The 21,822-nt window shown below is 40.9% G+C and overlaps 1 protein-coding gene across 5 annotated transcripts in view; it reads left to right on the forward strand.

The window, feature by feature from the left end:
• The first annotated feature begins 6,012 nt into the window (after positions 1-6,012).
• ZNF143 (zinc finger protein 143) overlaps positions 6,013-21,822 on the forward strand; it is a 65,861-nt gene continuing 50,051 nt past the window's right edge. For 3 of the 5 annotated variants that reach the window (XR_008507500.2, XM_064577090.1, XM_064577091.1), the window contains exon 1: positions 6,177-6,331. The gene's annotated coding sequence lies outside the window, so the exon portion shown is untranslated. Of the gene's footprint in view, positions 6,332-21,822 lie in introns of all 5 variants that reach the window. The other 2 variants (XM_045894167.3, XM_045894168.3) reach the window with 1 other exon arrangement.

The following is a 21,822-nucleotide window of genomic DNA, read 5'->3' on the forward strand; positions in this document are numbered from 1 at the left end:
TATCTGTCGTAGAAAAGTTTGGCAGTTCCTCAGATTGAAAATAGTGTAACCCAGAAATTCTCCTAGATATACAAAATGAAGAGAAATGAAACACATGTCTGCACAAAAACATGGACACAATTGTTCATAGTTGCATTATAGTCAAAAGGTAGAAACAACCCAAATAACCATTAACTGATGGATGGATAAATAAAATGTATGGCCATACAATCAGTTGGATATTAGGCAATAAAAAGTAATGAAGTATTGTTTGTTACATGCTACAATGTGGATGAGCCTTGAAACAGTGGAAGAAGTCAGACAAAACATTCCATTTATATGAAATGTCTAGAATTGTCAAGTCCAGAGACAGAGTGGTGGCTGTGGGGGTGGAGAAGGAATGAAGAATTACTGCTAATGGGTGGCACAGGGTTTCTTCTGGGGATGATATTTTGGATTAGACAGTGGTGATGGTTTGTACAGCCTTGTGAATATACTAAAAACTACTAAAGCGAACACTTTAAAATGGTGAATTTTATAGACTCAATTTTCAGTTTTTTCTTAAAAGTCAAATTTGGTTAAAATTCTCTAAAAAGTAACCTGAAATGTTTCTAAATTAAAAAGTTTTACTCATGGTTATTCACTTGTAAATGGTCTATAGAGTTTGGGAGTAAATAATTACAGAGATTGTATCTCCCCATATTTTGTTTTGCTACTAGTTCCTGTTTTTTTATTTTTATTATTAAGTAACTCTGAGCCCATTGTGGGGCTCAAACCCATGACCCCAAGATCAAGAGTCGCAAGCTCCACCAACTGAGTCAGCCAGGTGCCCCATTCATATTTTAAATCCCATCACCCTGTCAAACAGCCCTCTTACTGTAATTGGTGCCAAAGTTTTGGAGGTGGATCCTTAAAATTTTTTTTTCCTGTAAATGTTGCATCACTGTTGTATCTTTTTTTTTAAGATTTTTATTTGTCAGAGAAAGAGCACAAGCAGGGGGAGTGGCAGGCAGAGGGAGAAGCAGGCTCCCCTCTGAGCAAGGAGCTGGCTTGGGACTCCATCCCAGGACTCTGGGATCATGACTTAAGCTGAAGGTAGACACTTAACCAACTGAGCCACCCAGGTGTCCCACTATCTTTTGATATAATACATAGTATTAGGAATTTAAGACTGAGCCAAACTTTTTTTCTCAAAAAAATTACAGCACTTAGTGTTTTTCTATAAAATAGTACCAATCTTACTGCTTATTTGGAGACATGAGCTTCACTTTAAAAAAAATTCTTGGGGCACCTGGATGGCTCAGTTAAGCATCTGACTCTTGATTTTGGCTCAGGTCCTGATCTCAGGGTCATGAGATTGAGCCCCCTGTCAGACTCCACACTTATTGGGGAGTCGGCTTGTGATTCTCTCCCTCTCCCTTTGCCCCTCCCCCAGGCCCATGTGTGCATGATCACTCACACTCTAAAAAGTAAAAAAAAAAAATTTAATTTATTTATTTGACAGAGAGAGACACAGTGAGAGAGGGAGCACAAGCAGGGGGAGAGGGAAAGGGAGAAGCAGGCTTCCCGCTGAGCAGGTAGCCCAATGCAGGGCTCGATTCCAGGACCCTGGGATCATGACCTGAGCCGAAGGCAGACGCTTAACAACTGAGCCACCCAGGCGCCCCTAAAGTGAAAATTTTTTAAAAATTTTATTTTTTAGGGGCGCCTGGGTGGCTCAGTCGTTAAGCATCTGCCTTCGGCTCAGATCATGATCCCAGGGTCCTGGGATTGAGTCCGCATCAGGTTCCCCGCCTTGCAGGAAGCCTGCTTCTCCCTCTCCCACTCCCCCTGCTTGTGTTCCCTCTCTCTCCGTGTCGCTGTCAAATAAATAAAATCTTAAAAAAAAAAAAATCGTCACTTTGTCCCAAGATTATGTTTTCCCAGGAGCGCCCGGGGGGCTCAGTCCGTTGAGCATCTGACTTGTTTTGGCTCAGGTCATGATCTCAGGGTCCTGAGATCAAGCCCCATATCAGGCTCTCTATGGAATTCTGCTTCTCTCTCTCCCTCCCCCTACTTGCGTACTCTCTCTAAAACAAAATCTTTTTTTTTTAAGATTATTTTCCCAGAAAAATAAAATCATGTTAAAACCAGTGGTTTCATTCCTGGACTAACTACTTATTCTGCTGAAATCCTGCAGATTTATTATGCGTATTAAACTGGTTTTCCTTCTGTCTATAATGCTCTACTTTAAATTTAAGTAAATGTTAATTAGAAGCCAAAATGATAGCTAGAACGTCATTGAGGTAGCCAGTTTCAAAGGAACACTTGAAATCTTAAGAAGCTTTAGAAGATTTATAATATTTTGTGAATGAAAAGTGTATTTTCTTTTTAGTTTGCCACTAAACAACACACACTAACCACAACTGGTAAGCCCTGAAGCTATTTGGGTGATTTTTTTTCAAATAGGGTTAATAAATTGGTCCAAGAATAGAGTTGGTAAAAAGAAAAAATTGCATTCATATTGGCATTATTATTGATCAGCTTGAAGTAAGGGAAATCATGCAATTAGTCATAACATTACCAGTTTTATGATACCTATGCTTACGTCAGCATATATACTGAGAACTGAGATTGGAATGTTTTTAAATAACCTAATCATACACTTCCTAAAATATGTTCTAATTAAACCTTGATTAATGTGGAAGCTGAATGAGGTTAATTCAATGAGTTTATTACAGACCAAGGATTCAGCTCTGGGTCCATGAGCCCTATGGAATTTCAAACCTTTTTTTTTTTTTAGAGATTTATTTATTTATTTTAGAGAGTGTGAGCACGAAGGGGGGAGGGGCAGAGGGAGAGAGAATCTTGAGTGGACTCCCCACCGAGCAGAGCCCAAGGCTGGACTAGATACCAGGACCCTGAGATCATGACCTGAGCCAAAACCAAGAGTCGGACGCTTAACCAACTAAGCCACCCAAGTGCTCCAGAACTTCATTTTTAAAAAATTTTTATTTTCTTTTTAAGATTTTCTTTGTCAGAGAGAACACAAGCAGGGGGAGCTGGAGGCAGATGGAGAAGCAGGCTCCCCTGCTGAGCAAGAAGCCCAATGCAAGACTCGGTCCCAGGACTCTGGGATCATGACCTGAGCCGAAGGCAGACACTTAACCGACTGAGCCACCCAGGCGTCTCAGAACTTCAAACTTTTTAGTACATCTTTCATAGCTTTCATCTGAATCTCATAGGCGTTATCAAGATGCTTAAGAACCGGGGTGCCTGGGTGGCTCAGTTGGTTAAGTGTCTGCCTTCAGCTCGGGTCATGATCCCAGGGTCGTGGGATCAAGCCCTGCACCGGGCTCCCTGCTCGGCAGGCCTGCTTCTCCCTCTCCTGCTCCCCCTGCTTGTGTTCCCTCTCTCGCTGTCTCTATTAGATAAATAAATAAAATCTTAAAAAAAAAAAAAAAGATGCTTAAGAACCACTGCTGTAGGGGTCCCTGGGTGGCTCAGTCATTAAGCGTCTGCCTTCGGCTCAGGTCATGGTCCCAGGGTCCTGGGATCCAGCCCCACATCAGGCTCCCTGCTCTGTGGGAGGCCTGCTTCTCCCTCTCCCACTCCCCCCGCTTGTGTTCCCTCTCTCGCTGTCTCTCTGTCGAATAAATAAATAAAATCTTAAAAAAAAAAAAAGAACCACTGCTGTATACCATTAAGGTGAGAATTAGAGACAGGCTAACATTAAGTATGTGAGAAGCATCTCTGATAAGCAGTGTGCTACATTTATCTACATTGTCATAAACCTCCCAATTACACTGTGAAATTAAGTGGTTTTACCTTACAGATGAGTTAACAGGTTCTGAGACAAGTGACTCATCCATAACTACAACTCCTAATGGAGAGCAAGCTACTAGTTTGGTTTTAAATTCTTTAGTATTGAAAAAAAAAAGATCTACAAATTCATGATGAAAAAATCAAATTTATTACAGAAATAATTTAATAAAGTGACCTATAACATCTTCTCCCAGACATACTTTTAAGAGTTTAAGGCATCCTTTCTCTGTATCTTTTTTCTGTTCATGTAATACTTTAATGGTCATGTCATTATACAAATATGCCAAAACCGACCATTCCCTAGAAAGTTTTGAGGTACTGAATGTTTTTAAAAACATGATGTAACAGTTTTTAAAGGGTGCTAGAAATGTTAGCCTATTTATAAAATTGAGGAAATGGTTCAGCCTTTATCTAAAAGCCTAGACCAGCACTGACTGGAAGTATTCAACAAGCCATTAATTTGACAAAATGTATTAAGATATGAGACAGGAAGTGATCTGGGGAAAATCTGAGGTTTATGAATGGCCCTGAATACTATGTACACTTCACTGTTCTATAGTCACTGGTAAATACTGTTTAACACAAAGTTCCATTACCTGTGACAAAATCAGAATTAAGGTTTCTCTGAATCATTAGAATTATAGCACCCTATCCACCACCTTTCAATTTTTACAACCACTCAGAAGGTTCTGGGGACACAAAGATGTTCTGTAATTGCAATCTATAACTACAGGATAATTTTAAATTCTTTTTGAGATTTTATATTTATAGTGTTTTAATAAGTAGACTAAAGGCATGGAACTCAGTAATAACTGGCTAAACTACATAAAAGTATTTTGATTAATGACATTTGTTTATAAAATGCAGATGGAAGGGACTGAAAGTAATAAATTAAAACACCTTGTTTTTCATCTGAACTTTACTTCTGACAGAAAACGTATCCATTGGGTACGTATCTGTTTTGTAAGCCAATTACTCCAGCTTCAAGTAACCCTAATCCAGTTTTGTGTCACATTTTTCATCTTTATAAGGCGTAAAAAATAGAAACTACTTTAAACTCCTAAAGAATATGTATTCAAAAGAAATTCAAAGTCCTATTTGCCTTCCAATGGAGTTTGGGCACCAATTATGCAACTATGTTTTGGTTAGGGTTAGTCGACCCCCACTCCCCACCAAAAAGAAGGTAACGTTAAAATCTCAAACCAGACTGTTAGTAGGCTGGCCATTTTTAACATCCTTTTGCTTTAATCTTTTGGCAGTTCCATAATCACCTAAAATGCAAGTCACTAAATCAAACGCCATCCAGCTCTCCGGTTTTTCTAAGCAGGTCACAAATGTGTTGAAGCGATCAACCTCATTCTCTTACTGGAATGGTCCTACTGAATCAATCTTGTCTCCACACTATCTCACCTTTACTCAGCCCGATGTCAAAGCAAATGAACAATGAATATTCCTGAAAAGACTAGTATTTCCAATAGTTTAGAAGAAGTCTGGGTGAGAGTTACAAGAAACTATTACCTAAACTTCACAACTAATTTGTAGCCATTCTTAATAGTTTTGGGGAGCCCAAGTCAATGCTTTTCCCGCCCTCTTCACTTTCCTTTAATTCGCAACACAAAGAATAGGGAAAGTAAAAAACGAAAGCAGCGACACCATTACAGCCCACTTCAAATTTAGAACCTAAGCAACATGAAAGCACAAAAATATCCGCAGTGTCTCCCAGCAGAGACTAAGACAGACGACCGCCCTGCTGCCAAGCTCCGTCGTTGTTTCGTTAGGGGCAGGAGGCCCACTCCCCCACCAAATGATGCCCCGGCGACTTGAAAAGCGCGGGCAGGCTTGGTAGCCAGTGACCGGCATACAGCAGCTCTTGGGAAAGCAGAGCCCTCTCCCCAAACCAAAGGCCTCGGCTGGCACCGAGAGCCCCCAAGGAGCGGTCAGACGTCTTTTTCTGTCCTAGCCCTCCCTACCACTTTCCTCCCAACGGGGCGACACTCGGCAATCCCTAGGCAAAGCCCAACCAATCTCCAGAACACGCTCCAGGAAGCCAACCGGGAGACCCAAGGCCACCTCCTAGCCCCTGTGGGGAAAATGGCGCCTGTCACTCCATCTCCCTCCCGGCTAGTCACAAGGACCAGCCTCCCTCCCTCACTACAAAATGGCGCCTCCCGCTGGGGCCCCAGAATCGGCATAAATCACTTGTCAGCGAGGCGGTATCTCTCTAGGGTGAGCGGTTCTGCCAACCAGTCAGACAGAGGAACTTTGATTCCGCCCTTTGCACAAACCATTCAGGCGCTGGCTGCAAGGCCAGACGAGGCTAACGTCACGGAAAGGGGGCGTGAATGAGGCGGTCTCCTTTCGCGTCGCCTAAATTTGAGCCAATCGCAAGCAGGAAGCGTCTCGTGAGTGACGTAATGACCGCCCAATGGAGGCTGGGGGCGGGCCTCAGACTCGCTATGCGGGTTGCGGGGCCTGGGGGCCGGGCGGCTGTTTCCTGTCCTGGTGCATGGTGGTCGGACGAAGGAATTGTTGGAAAATTTTCTCGGAGGTTCGTATATAAATGTGTTTTTACCCAGTGTGCATTATTCTCCGCCCGGCCGCCGCCCTCAGCGCGGCGGCGCGGGCCCGCTCGGGCCGGGGCTCTGACTCCGGCTCCTCAGCCTTCGCCGCAGGCCCTGCCGATCCTACGGCCGGCCTCGGTAGCGGCGCCTGGGCAGAAGCGGAGTTTATTAATAACCCGCGGCCGCCACTCTGGGGCGGCGGAGCTTTTCTCGCTGAGGACGCACCCTCCCCCCCTTGTCTCTGCGCGTTGCGCCCCGCCTGTTCCCCTCAGGGGACCGCCGAGGGGAGGGAGTGAAAGAGGGGAGGGTGGAGCCCTCGGGATCCTGGCGGCGCTTCTCGGCTTGACCTCCGCGCGGGGCGAGTCCCCAGACGCCGCCGAGGCAAAGCTCCTCCGGCCGGGACGCCGACGCCGGGCCACGGTCCGCACCAGGCCCCATCCCGACGTCGGCGGCAGGACTGGCCCAGGGCCCGCTCAGGATCCCGTCTGCAGATCGCACCCAGAATTTCCTCCCACCCATATCGTGCACAAATTTCTTGTTTCTCTCACGTTTTTTTTTTTTTTTTTTTTTTAATTTTTAGGTTACTGGGGCCTAACATCGAATATTAGAAGTTGTCAGTTTTATCATTGCCCCTTTTTCTCGGTTTTGGCCAGAGTTAACGAATCTTTCAGTTGCTTTGTACTATATTACTGTGGAACGTGAACCGATTTTTATTCCCTCCCCTGTTGCGTCTTTTAAAGCATTTTTTCCCCATTAACGAAGCTAAGCAAAAAATAGGAAGAATACCATTGCTAAACCCATTATTTGTTTAAAATACGCTTCAGCCTTTGAGGTGTTTAATCAGCTGGTATGATCAAGTAGGGGTGTGATGAAAAATTGTAGGTTCAAGGTTGTGGTCGTCTTTTTCCTGAGTGTTACTAGAAGATACACGTTTTGCTGAGTTAAAAATCTGTGCAGTATTTAATGTTTGCTCTTACTGGATGCCTCGTTTAAGTTCATTATTAAAGTGTTAAGTAAGAGAACAGGTGATGAGATCATTAAGATAAGATGCATAACTAATTTTATCCAGGCGTATCTTGACTACTTTGGAAATTATTGGCGGTTTACAAATACTTGAGTGGCTATTTTTTCTATGGCACCCTTTTATTTTTTAAAAATAATATCTTTATTGATATAATTTACATACCTTACAGTTCACCCATTTGAAGTATATAATTAGGTAGGTTTAATAAATTTTGCTGTGCCCCCATCACCACAGTCCGTTTTAAAACATGTTCATCACCCCTAAAAGAAACTACCAGTTAAATTACTCCCCATTTACCCTTAAATCTGCCCCCTTCCCCAACCACTAATCTACAGATTTGCCTATTCTGAACATTTCATGTAAATGGAATCACACAGCATGTGGGCTTTGTGACTGGCTTTTTTCATAGCATATTTGCAAAGTTCATTAATGTTATAGCTTGTGTTAGTACCTCATTTCTTTTTATTGCCAAATAATAGTTCATTGTATGGACCTAAGTTTTATTTAAACATTCATCTATTGATGGACATTTGAGTTTTCACTTTTTGTTTGTTACGCTGCTGTGAACATTTGTGTACAAGCTTTTGTGTGGACATACGTTTTCTTCTCTCTGAGATATTTTTATATACCTAGGAGTAGAATTTCTTGGTCATACAATAACACTATGCTCAACCTTTTGAGGAACTGTCAAATTTTTCCAAAGTGGCCGCACCATTTTGCATTCCTCTCAGCAATGTGAGTTCTCATTTCTCCATATCCTTGCCAACACTTGTTATTATCAGTCTTTCTGATGGTAGTCCTCCTAGTGGCTATGAAGAGGTATCTCTTGTGATTTTGACTTGCATTTCCCAATGTTGTTAAGCATGTTTTTCATGTGTTTGTTGGCCATTTGTATGTCCTTCTTTGGAGAAATGTCTATTTGGATCTTTTCCCCATTTTGAAATTGGATTGTTTGTCTATTATTGAGTTGTAAGCCTTCTTTGTGTAAAAGTCTTTATCAAATAGATGATTTGTAAAATGTCCATAGCCCTTTGCTGCAAGCTGGGATATTACAGTGGAATATGCATTCATCATGTTCTTCATGGAATGATGACCTAGCTAGATTGGGGAATTATGCCTCCACCATTACTTTAGCCATTATTACTTATGATGCATATGCAGTTTATGATCATGTTAGGAGAACTTTCTTTCTTGGTTGATTGATTGATTTTAAGGGGCACCTGGGTGGCTCAGATAGTTAAGCGTCTGCCTTCGGCTTGGGTCATGATCTCCAGGTCGTGGGATCGAGCCCTGTGTCGGGCTCGCAGCTCAGCAGGGAGTCTGCTTTTCCCTTTCCCTCTGACTCTCCCCATTTGTGCTCTCTCTGTATCTCTCTCTGTCTCTTAAATGAATAAATAAAACCTTTTAAAAAAATAAAGATTTATTTATTTGAGAGAGAGCATGAGAGAGCGCAAGCAAGGGGGAGAGGGAGAAACAGACTCCCCCCTGAGCAGGGAGCCCCATGCTGGGCTCAGTCCCAGGACCCTGAGATCATGACCAGAGCCAAAGGCAGATGCTTAACAGACTGAGCCGCCCAGGTGCCTCAGGAGAACTTTCTGAGTCCTGAGGTTTTTGTGATTACTTAATTTTGAAGTTTTTATCTAGTTCTTGTTTTTGTTTAAATCTGAGGTTTTACTTAGTTCTGAGTCTTTTTGCCCCTGGCTTGATTTCAGGACGTAATGATTTCTTAAAGAGTTGTGTTGTGTCGCTGCTCCTTTCTGTGCTTAGTTTGCATTCATTTTATTTTTATTTATTTATTCATTTATTTTTAAAGATTTTATTTATTTGACAGAGAGAGATACAGTGAGAGAGGGAACACAAGCAGCGGGAGTGGGAGAGGGAGAAGCAGGCTTCCCGCAGAGCAGGGAGCCCGATGCGGGGCTCGATCCCAGGACCCCGGGATCATGACCTGAGCCGAAGGCAGACGCTTAACGGCTGAGCCACCCAGGCGCCCTGTTTGCATTCATTTTAAAGGATGGCCTTTATAGGACAGTGTTTTAAACTTTATTGTACTGTCAATCAAAATGATTTTGTTTTTAAGATGGATTTAGACTGAGAAATCTCCCTCTCCCTCATAGAAAAAAAATTGAAAGCAGTGATACACTTTTGTCCACACTTTCCCATAAATTTAATCCCAGTTTAAAACTGTGCTGCAGGGGCACCTGCCTGGCTGTCAGTAGAGTATGCGACTCTTTTTTTTTTTAATAAAGATTTTATTTATTTATTTGAGAGAGAGAGCACAAGAGGGGGGAGCGGGAGAGGGAGAAGCAGACTCTCTGCCGAGCAGGGAGCCCGATGCGGGACTCGATCCCGGGACTCCAGGATCATGACCTGAGCCGAAGGCAGTCGCTTAACCAACTGAGCCACCCAGGCGCCCGAGTATGCGACTCTTGATCTCCAGGTCGTGAGTTCCAGCCCCACATTAGGGGTAGAGATTATAAATAAATAAACTTTAAAATCCCATTATCAACTATTTCATGAAATAAATTATATTAAAACTATGCAGCAGTGGGAACTCTACACTCTGGGGAAATAACTTGTCCATTAATGTGTAGACACAGGCATTTAATGCCACAAACTACTTTTTTTTTTTTGTACTTAAAATACCACTTTACTTAGCACTTAATTTCCACTGTTGAGTGGTTTACATATATACATAAAACTATTATCTTTGTTATGAACCTAAGTCAAGTACTAGCGTTATCCCTGTTTTACAGTAAGTCAACTGAAGTTTGGAGTAACTTGTCCATTTATTATACAGCAAAGGTATGACTTGAACCAATGATTGGCTCAAGCCTAGTCTCTTAGCTGAGTTATTCAGTAACATACCACATACCTAACTTCTTTAACTTCTTTACCTTTTAAAATATAAGAGTCTGTAGTTCCTAGAAAGATACAGTATTTTGAATCTGTACATAATATGGGATAGCAGGGAAGTTTTTGTGTTATTTATGCACATCTTTAAATAACAATGAATGCGTTTGGGCTTGTATTGCAAAATAGAGATTTTTTTTTATATAGTGCAGATGTAATGGTCACAAGAAGTTGGAATCATTTAAATGAATGGCAGTTTATATATGCTATATACGCACAGTACAATAGCATATTATAAAAGGTGAGGCATGATGAAAAGAGCTTTGGAATAAAAGAAGACCTAGTCTTAGACCTGTCTCAAGCAGTTAATTAGCCATGTCCTCTTTTTCTTTTTAAAGATTTTATTTATTTATTTGAGAGAGAGAGAGACAGCGAGAGAGGGAACACAAGCAGGGGGAGTGGGAGAGGGAGAAGCAGGCTTCCCGGGGAGCAGGGAGCCTGATGCGGGGCTTGATCCCAGGACCCTGGGATCATGACCTGAGCAAAAGGCAGACACTTAATGACTGAGCCACCCAGGCGCCCCAATTAGCCATGTCTTTATACGAATTGTATTCATTTGTTCAACAAATATTTAGTAAGTATATACCATGCGTCAGGCATTCTTGTAGGCACTGAGAATTCAGGGGTGAACAATAATAGATGGGGGCCCAGCCATGATGGAACTTAGAGTTCACTTAGAAATTCTGATAAGTACTATGAAGGAGATAGAGTTCTGTGGTAAAGAATAAGGGAATGGTGGTAGAATGGATATTTTAGATAAGTGACACAGAACAGTATGTGCTAAAGCAGGAAGGTCAGCATGACTGGATGTATACAATGGAGGACATTTGTAAAGCACTCTGCAACATGAGTTATGTTAAACTCATTAGATATTCATTGAGTATATAATCTTAGGTGTCAAAATTTTAAAGACCCATAGAACACAGTACCTACCTTAGAACGCTTATAGTCTAATTGGGCAGACTGGACGTGGGATTTTAAGGACTGCTAAGAGGAGAGAGGAGCAGTAGATATCAGGAATCAAGCCATTCAGCCACAAACGAAGTTTGTAAACCTCACTTTCCTCACCTGCAGAAAGAAAACTGGCAGGTTTTGAGTACATCTTGAGTGCTAAGGTCTTTATGTATTTATTTCCTTTCTTACGATAGCCCTATCAGGTGGATATTCTCCCATTTTTTCAAAAGAGAAAACGGAAGCTCAGCAGCAGGTTAATTGCCCGGGAACTGAGCAAGATTCAAATGTGGAGCATACCAGCAAATTATTAAGCCATATACAGATGAAACCTATGATAATAAAAATGTGATTCGTAATTCCCGGTGACCTGGGCTACAAGCCAAATAGCAGCAAATACTATAGGATTCAAATGATGACTGAGATCCAGCTAGTGAGGGCCAGAGGCACCATGGAAGAGCCAGTGAGAATTACAAGCTGTTCCCTGAGCCTAGACTGCCCTTTCTACTTCTCCTACCCCTAGGAATTGTTTACTTGTGTTTTTATGCCCAAATTTACATATCGTCATCTTTGCATCCCTGAGGCAAAGTTAGGTGCTCCTTACTCTGTTAATGCTTTTCTTTATAGTAACTTTTTAAAGTAGTTTTATTTTTTTTTATTTTTAGGATTTTATTTATTTGACAGAGACACAGCAAGAGAGGGAATACAAGCAGGGGGAGTGGGAGAGGGAGAAGCAGGGTTCCCGCTGAGCAGGGAGCCAGATGCGGGACTCGATTCCAGGACCCTGAGATCATAACCTGAGCCCAAGGCAGAAGCTTAACCGACTGAGCCACCCAGGCCTCCCACCACTTGAGTTTTTAAATGTAAATACTAGCATATACATATATTTATGTACATTTTTAAAAACAGTACAGTCATACCATAAATACTCTTCTGCAATTTGCTTTTCCCCCACTTGCAATATATCTTGTATGTATTTCCTACCATTTCATATTTATCCCATTCTTTTTCATGTCTGCATGTTTCATTTATGGATGTCCTATAATTCTTTTGGGTGCACTTTTATTTTTATTATTTTAAAGATTTTATTTATTTATTTGACAGAGAGAGACACAGCAAGAGAGGGAACACAAGCAGGGGAAGTGGGAGAGGGAGAAGCAGGCTTCTTGCTGAGCAGGGAGCCCGATGTGGGGCTCGATCCCAGGACCCTGGGATCATGACCTGAGCCAAAGGCAGACGCTTAACGACTGAGTCACCCAGGTGCCCCTGGGTGCACTTTTAGATTGTTGACTATTTTTTACTATTGTAAATAATACTACAATGAACTTTGCACACTTGAGAATGTCTAATAAGTCCCAAGAAGAATTACTTGGTTGAAGATTTGCATTTAAAATATTGATAGTTGTTCTAATTGTTGTGGGGTTCCCCCCACATTGTGTTTTAATGACCTTTTTTTTTTTAATTTTATTTTTATTATTTATTTGAGAGAGAGCGCGAGGGAGAGAGCATGAGCAAGGGGAGGGGCAGAGGGAGAAGCACACTCCCTGCTGAGCAAGGAGCCTGACATAGGGCTTGATCCCAGGACTCTGGGATCATGACCTGAGCCGAAGGCAGACTTAGCAAAGCTTAACTGTCAGCCACCGAGGCGCCTCTAATGACCTGTTTTCACTTGTGTCCCACCATGGAATGAGTTTCTTAAAGTTAAACACCCCTTCTTTTTTACCTCTCTGTATCTCTAAAAGCTTGTGTGTGCACGCACACATACTTAATACATATACATGTGTGTATACACATAGTCACATGTATGTATACCACATACACGTGTACATGTATACATATACTACTCAAAATATCAGTCCTAGATATTTATCTAACATATTTTTTTTTAGTACTTGATCATGGTAAATGTAAAGACCTAAGGGGAAATAATAGGAGATGAAATTCAAAAAGTACATGGGAGCCAGATTGGAAAGTAGCCTGAATGTCAGACCAAGGAACTGGACTTAGACCTATAAGTAGTACAACTATAAGCGATCATAGGGGAAAATGTTCAGATCTGGAAGATTCTGTCTCAGGATTCATTTGAAAGAATCTTAAGTTCTTGCTCTTCTTTAAAGTAACCCAGACTTGGGGCACCTGGATGGCTCAGTCGGTTAGGCGTCTGCCTTCGGCTCAGGTCCTGATCCCAGAGTCCTGGGATCGAGTCCCACAAAGGGCTCCTTGCTCCTCAGGGAGTCTCCTTCTCCCTCTCCCTCTGCCCCTCCTCTTGCTGCTTCTCTCTCTCTCTCAAATAAATAAAATCTAAAAATGAAACAAAACCCTTTAAAAAAAAAAAAAGTAACCCAAACTAGAATGCATCATGCTAGTGATTTTTGTAAAAAAGTTGATACTGAATAGATCTACACACCCAATTCTCAGAGAAAGGGCCTTGGCCTTCTATCAAAAATTGGTGAATGAATATGTTTATTTAAAATATTTAAAGTATACATCATTTTATGCTTCCCTTTAGTCTTTTTGACTAATTATCCATCTGTTCTTGGAGCATCCAGTGTAATAGCCAGGGCCAATAAGATGTGGTAAAATGAGCATAGTCTTTATGTTACTGGTGGCAGGGCAGTCAGTGCAACACTTATAAAAAGTAATGGCAGCAAATTTTAATAGTCATAAAAAGGCTCACAGTTTTTGATCCAGTAATCTTAAACCTAGAATTCAAGGATGTAATCTACTTCATACCCCTAGCCCAAAAAACTATATTTATTTATAAACACGTTAATTAAAAGAGTGCTTTTTAAAATATTATTTATTATCTTTTTTTTTTTTTTAAAGATTTTATTTATTTATTTGAGACAGAATGAGAGAGACAGAGAGCACATGAGAGGGGGGAGGGTCAGAGGGAGAAGCAGGAGCCCGATGCGGGACTCGATCCCAGGACGCCGGGATCATGACCTGAGCCGAAGGCAGTCGCTTAACCAACTGAACCACCCAGGCGCCCTATTTATTATCTTTTTAAAAGAGATTTTATTTATTTATTTGACAGAAACACAGCGAGAGAGGGAACACAAGCAGGGGGAGTGGGAGAGGGAGAAGCAGGCTTCCTGCTGAGCAGGGAGCCCGTCACAGGGCTTGATCCCAGGACCCTGGATCATGACCTCAGCCGAAGGCAGACGCCCTACGACTGAGCCACCCAGGCGCCCTAAGAATGCTTTTTATGACAAAATGATATGTGCCTAGCATGTAATGAGAAAAATGCTAAATGTCTTGAGAGGAAAATTAATTTGTTAAATGTGAATTAAAAGTAATCACTGTGAGGATTATTTGGCAACTTGGAATACTTTACAGAAATGAAAAGAACTGAATACAAAACGTTATCTATACTATAATTACAGTGCTATAAAAATTATGTATGCATATGGATAGCAAGAGTTAGAGTAGAAAACCAGTAAAAATGAAAAGATTTGATTTGTTAAGCTATTGGAAATAATTCTTTTTAACTTTTAAATTTATATTACAGTGTTGTATGCAATGAAAATTTTAATGGTACAAAAACAATATAAGACAGTTGGCAGTGTTATTAGACTGGAAGGATGAGATTGGAGCAAAGAGAGTGGTAAAGAGCTTATTGCAATAGTTAATGTGTGAGGAGATGGAAAAGAAAGGTTTGAAGTATAAAAGTCATGGAGTTAGCAATTGCCCTGTTGCGAATTTAAGAATGGGTTTAGGGGCACCTGGGTGGCTCAGTCAGTGAAGTGTCTGACTCTTGATTTCAGCTCAGGTCATGATCTTAGGGTCATGATCTTAGGGTCTTGAGATCGAGCCCAACATGGGCTTCATGCTCAGCGCAGAGCCTGTTGGTCCCTCTCCCTCTCCCTGCTTGTGTGCACACACACTGTCTCTCCTGGTCTCTCGGTCTCTCTCTCTCTCTCTGTAAAACAAATAAAATCTTAAAAAAAAGAGCAATCCCTTCTTACAAAATGAACTTAAATTTCTTTTTTTTTAACATAAGGTTGTGGTGGTGGTGGTGGTTGCTGTTTTGCTTTAAACTACTTTTAAACAAAAGAGATTGAAATAGGTACATAATTATTTTGTGAGAACAAATGTGTAGTTTCTTTAAGTTGGCATTTTTTTCTAGAGAAAGCACACACGCAGGGGGAGCTGCAGGCAGAGGGAGAAGCAGGCTTCCTGCTGAGCAGGGAGCCCGATGCGGGACTCGATCCCAGGACCCTGGGATCGTGACCTGAGCCAAAGGCAGACGCTTAACCGACTGAACCACCCAGGCGTCCATGGCATTTTATTTTTTACAGAAATTAATGAAAGAGTCCTAAAATACATTTCTAGTATATCTAATCACTCCAGTAGGCTACAACTGGTAGGCTGTTTTTCCTCAGCCCTAGTACCCTGAGGTTGTGTTCAGTTTTCCACTCTCAGGTTTGAATAGATAATATGAGACTAAGAAAATCTAAATGTATGTAGAAACGTCATGCCTTTTCTACTTATATGTTCAGTGAAAGTAGAGTTGTTTTCCACAAAAAGGATATACCTAAGGCCTCTATACTATATGTTCCCTCTATCTTTTACAACTAGTGATTCAACTTGAAACATTAACTGATACTGTTCTTTAATGCTGATAGATCAGTTAAATAACTGAAGCATAGTATGAGAATTTTAAAAACCTGGTTATCCTCTGAACTAATCTTGTGTGAATCATGATTGTCTTTCTGTTTCTTTTGGTTATTCAGTATGTTGGGTGCATAAACCTGCTATTGGCATCTATTACTTTGATTTGAAATTTTGAATTTAAGCAGTCTTATTCTCATTGAGTGAATAAAGTCAAAGGGTTGCACTTAAAAATGCATTTATAGGGACACCTGGGTGGCTCAGTCGGTTAAGCGTCTGCCTTTGGCTCAGGTCATGATCCCAGGACTGGGATAGAGTCCTGCATCGGGCTCCTTGCTCAACAGGGAGCCTGCTTCTCCCCCTGCTTGCCACTCCCTCTGCTTATACTCTCTCTTACTCTCTCTCTAGCAAACAAATAAAATCTTAAAAAACAAACAAACAAAACATTTATAGGGGCGCCTGGGTGGCTCAATCTGTTAAGAGTCTGCCTTTGGCTCTAGTCGTGATTGCGGGGTTCTTGGATCCAGCTCCCTGTCAGGCTCTCTGCTCAGTGGGAGTCAGCTTCTCCTCTGCCTCTCCCCGTGGCTCGTGCTCTCTCCCTTTCTGTCAAATAAATAAATAAATAAAATCTTTTAAAAAAATGCATCTATAATAAAATGCCACTTTTAGCTGTTTCTTATATTTGGGTTCAAGATAATATTTAGTTTGAAAAAAAGACACTAACTGCTAATAAAAATTTAAAAGCTTCCATAATATGCACTGAATTTGAAAATGGAGTCTGTTTCCAGACTGAAATGGTGGTTTGGAAAATGAAGTATACCAAGAGTAGAAGTATATCCCTCAAAACTAAAAATCTAAAGATTCTTCAAGGTGAGCATCTCTTATTTTATCTCTTGTTGAAAGTGCATTTCTCGAGGCTAAATAGGAGGACAACCCACAGGATGGGAGAAAATATTTGCAAATCCTCTATCTGATAAAGGATTAATATACAGAATATATAAAGAACTCTTACAATTCAACAATAAAAAGACAACCCATTTTAAAAAATAGAGGAGAGGCGCCTGGCTGGCTCAATTGGTAGAGCATGCACTCTTCATCTCGAGGTCTTGAGTTGAAGCTCCACATTGGGCATGGAGCCTACTTAAAATTTTTAAAAATTTTTTTAAATTTTAAAAAACAGGCAAAAATAGACAAAGATCTGAGTAGATATTTCTCCAAAGAAGATATACGAAATGTCAATAAGCACATGAAAATATGGTCAACATTATTAGCCATAAGGGAAATGCAAATCAAACCACAGTGAGATACCACTTCATACACACAAGAATGGTTATAATCAAAGACTGATAAACTGTTAGTTAAGACGAGAAATTGAGAAATTGGAACCTGATACGTTGCTAGTTGGGAATGTAATATAATGCAACTGCTTTGGAAAAGTTTGACAGTTCCTCACAATTTAAGCGTAGAGTTACCATATGACCCAGCAATTATATACATACATGCATACATATCCCCAAGAGAACTGAAACCTATGTCCACGCAAAAACTTCTACACCAGTATTTGTGGCATTATTCATGATGGCCAAAAATTGGAAAATGTCTCAAATATCTAGATACAAACAACTCAGATGATTGGATAAATAAAATGTGGTACATTCATACAATGAACCATTATTCAGCAATAAAAAGGAATGAAATACTGATCTATGCTACAACATGGATGAACCTTGAAAACATTTTAAGTGAAACAAGCCAGTCACAAGAGACCACATACTGTGTAATTCCATTTATATGAAATATCCTGAAGAAGATCTATGGAGATAGAAAGTAGCTTAGTGATTGCTTGCCTAGGGCTTTGGGGCGGGGGAGATGAGGTTTTCTTTTTGGAAGTGATAAAAATATCCTGAATGTATGTTGTGGCAATGTTTGTACAACTTTGAAATACTAAAGCCATTGAATTGTGTATACCTTAAATGGGTAAATATTGTGGTATGTGGATTATGTCTCAGTAAAGACATTTTTATTTTATTTTATTTTTTTTAAAGTTTTTATTTATTGATTGATTTGACAGAGAGAGTGAGAGAGGGAACACAAGCAGGGGGAGCTGGAGAGAGAAAAGCAGGGTCCCCACTGAGGAGAGAGCTGGATCCCAGGACGCTGGGATCATGACCTGAGCCGAAGGCAGACGCTTAACGACTGAGCCACCCAGGCGCCCCTCAGTAAAGACATTTTTAAAGATTTCTTTATTAGAGAGAGAGAGTGAGTGCAGGGGGGGGCGGTGGGTGCGGGGGCAGGGGCAGAGGGAGAGAGAAAGGGCTTGATTTCACAACACTGAGATCATGACCTTAGCCGAAACCAAGAGACAGATGCCCGACTGACTGCACCACCCAGGCACCCCTCAGTAAAGATATTTTTAAAGTGAAAAGAGTAAGTAAGAGGAAAGTTCCTCTTGCATACTGCATCTCCAAAGCCTGTTTTTGCTTGCTTGCTTCTGCAGTACCCTTTTACAGTAGTAGGAGAAAAGAGTGAATAGACAGAGACATAGAGCTGTGTGATCTCTTCTCATTTAGCCTAAAACTACTGATAAGTAGTAGTAATGCCGGGTGCTGTTCTAAGCAATTTATATTTATCCTTATAACAGCTCTGTTGAGTACCCTCCTTTTATAGATAGGAAAACTGTGGCACAGAGCTGTTAAGTACTTGCCCTTGGTCACATAGATAATATGTGGTACAATGAGATTTTGAAGCAGGTTGTCTGGCTCCAGAGTCCTCATTCTTAAGTATGTTATACTACCTCTCATAAGCATTCCTTCTCAAGTACAACCCACACTTTCTTATCTACCTGTAGGGGTATCCTCCTTAGACATTTTGTTCTAGTAGCTCGTTACTGTAGATACACTGCTTCTGCTCTAGAGAAGAACAGGTAATTAAAGTATACTGTAATAAGTGTTATGTATAGACAGAGTATCATGGGAAATACATCTAAAGCATTCTGACCCAATTTGGGAAGTTCAGATAAAATTTTCTGGTGGAATCAGACTGGAAGAATTTAGCAAGGTAAAGAGAGGAGGAAGAGTTCTAGATGGTGGGAATAGCAATATATAGAGACCTAGATGCAAGAGATATGTTAGGCTTTTCTGGGCGTGGCAAATAATCCACTAGCTCATGTAAGAGTTGTTGAGTCAAATGGTTAGAAGTTAGACTTTGCCACTTTGTGAAGTTAAGGATACCAGTTAACCTTTCTGAGCTTCATTTTCTTTATCTGCAAAATTGGGATAAAATGGTACTTTATTCATGGGACTACTAGAAGGATTAAATGAATTAGTAGTGATGCCTGGCATATAGTAAGTATTATGAAAGGGTTAGTTATTATCTTTATCATTTGCTGTTTAATATATATTTGTATTATTAATTTTTTTTTAAAGATTTTATTTATTTATTTGAGAGAGAGAGAATGAGAGACAGAGAGCATGAGAAGGAGGAAGGTCAGAGGGAGAAGCAGACTCCCTGCCGAGCAGGGAGCCCGATGCGGGACTCGATCCAGGGACTCCAGGATCATGACCTGAGCCGAAGGCAGTCGCTTAAACAACTGAGCCACCCAGGCGCCCTGTATTATTAATTTTTTTAAAGATTTTATTTATTTGAGAGAGAGAGGAAGAGCACAGGCAGGGGGGAAGGGGAGAGGGAGAAGCAGACTCCCCATTGAGCAGGGAGCCCGACTCGGGGTTCCATCCCAGGACCCTGGATCATGACTTGAGCCAAAGGCAGAAGCTTGATCGACTGAGCCACCCAGGTGCCTCTGTATTATTATTTTTATTAATATTATTAAATGATAGTATCATTAACTACTAGAATTTTATTTTATCTTTTTTTAAAGATTTTATTTATTTCTTGACAGAGACAGCGTAGAAGGAACACAAGCGGGGGGAGTGGGAGAGGGAGAGAAGCAGGCTTCCTGCTGAGCAGGGAGCCCCATGCGGGGCTCGATCCCAGGACCGTGGGATCATGACCTGAGCCAAAGGCAGATGCTTAACCGACTAAGCCACCCAGGCGCCCCTAACTACTAGAATTTTAATCAAGATTGGGTGGATATAGAATGTGAGGAGGTTGTGACTAGAACAAGACTAGAGGATAGAGTGACTGACTTGTCTTCATTTGCCCAGGACTATCCCAGTTTTAAAACCAAGTCCATACCCCCCACCTCCTGCCCCTTAAAACAAAATGGAAAGCCCCGTATTCCGGGAACCTCCTCAGTCTTGGGCAAATTGGAATGGTTGTCCAACCTATTAGAGAAGTTTACTAGAGTCCAGATCATAATATCTGGACTCTGGGGAAATGGGAGAGTACTAAAGGTTTTGAGACAGAGAACTGCTATGATTGGGTTTGAAATCACTTGGACTGCACTATGGAGATTACATTGGAGGAACGTAGGAGTAGACTTTAAGGAGGCTGATATAACAATCCAAGTGCATGATGGTAGCCTCAATTAAGACAGTCTAACAGAAGTGAATTAATTTGATAGGTATTAGGAGGTAGAGTGATAGTTATTAGTGATTGGCTGGAGAATAAGGGAGATTTCAGTTACTGGGTTGGTGATTGCATTTGTCACTGAGGTAGAAAATGCGGAAGGAGAATTTCATGGGAATCCGTTGAGATGGAGGTGACTGTGGACCATGGAGGTCATTGAGGCCGGTAAGCAACTAGATAGATCAGTAACTCTTACAGGACTAGATAGATTTTAGAGAGCTTATAAATTCCAGAGATCTTTGAAGCCATGGGAATGGATGTGATTGCTCAAGAGGAAAAGGGTATAAAATGAAAGAACAAACTAGGACAGAAACTTGAGGATCCTCAGTCTTTAGGAACCCACAGGAGAAACTGAAAAGGATTAGCTAGGAAGTTGGAGATAACCAGGAGCATGTGAATGCCGCAGAGCCAAGGCAAGAGAGTGTTCCAAATAGATAAAAGGTCAGTGGTATTAAATCAAGTATGATACAACTGAAAAATCTCCATTACATTTTTTTTTTAATGTTTAACTATTGCCACATTAGGTCCTTTTTTAAACTTCTTAAAAATCTAAGGTATAGTCTTCAATGTTCCATTTGATGAATTTTGGCAGTTGTATCCACCCAAAATGATCATCACTCAAAAGAAGATCCCCCAGCCTTGTAACCACAGTTTAATTTCTATCACTGTAGATTAATTTTGCCTGTTCTTGGAAGTTATATTGATGGAATAATACAATATGTATTATTTTGTATATGGCTTATTTCTCTCAACACGATATTTTTGAGATTCGTCACTGTTATTGTATGTATAGTAGTAACTTGTTCCTCTTTATTGTTAATACTGCATTATATAAATTTATCACAGCATCTTTATCCATTCTTTAATTGATGGATACTTAGGTTCTTTTCAGTTTGGAATATTATGAATGAAACTGCTATGGACAATTCTTGTACAAGTTTTTTGTGGACATATATTTTCATTGGGTAAATAAATACCTAGGAATGGCCGTTGAACTTTATGTTAAATTGGAGATTAGTGACCAGCCAGGGCAGTTTCCATAGAGTTAGGGGCAGAAACCAGATAGATGGCAGTGGGAAATCAGGAAGTATTGTTAGTAACAACTGTTAAGGAAATCTAGCTAAGGGGCGCCTGGGTGGTTCAGCCTTTAGCTCAGGTCATGATCCGTGGGTCCTGGGATCAAGCCCTGTCGAATTCTCTGTTCAGCGGGGAGTCTTCTCTCCCTCTCCCTCTGCTGCTCCCCTTGCTTGTGCTCTTGCTCATGCTCTCTCTCTCAAATAAATAAAATCTTTTAAAAAAAACAAAAGAAATCTAGCTAAAATTATCTAGTCTAGATAAGGAGGAAAGACAGAGACTAGTAGTTAAATCAGAGGTGAGATTTTGTTTATTTAATTTTATTTTTGTATTTTTAAAATTCTTGATGGGAGTGAACTAGTAGAGAAAGAGAGG

Source organism: Mirounga angustirostris, unplaced genomic scaffold (assembly GCF_029215605.1).
Source record: "Mirounga angustirostris isolate CCGP_5_RB_7025 unplaced genomic scaffold, mMirAng1.0.hap1 SCAF_13, whole genome shotgun sequence".
NCBI classification, from domain to species: domain Eukaryota; kingdom Metazoa; phylum Chordata; class Mammalia; order Carnivora; family Phocidae; genus Mirounga; species Mirounga angustirostris.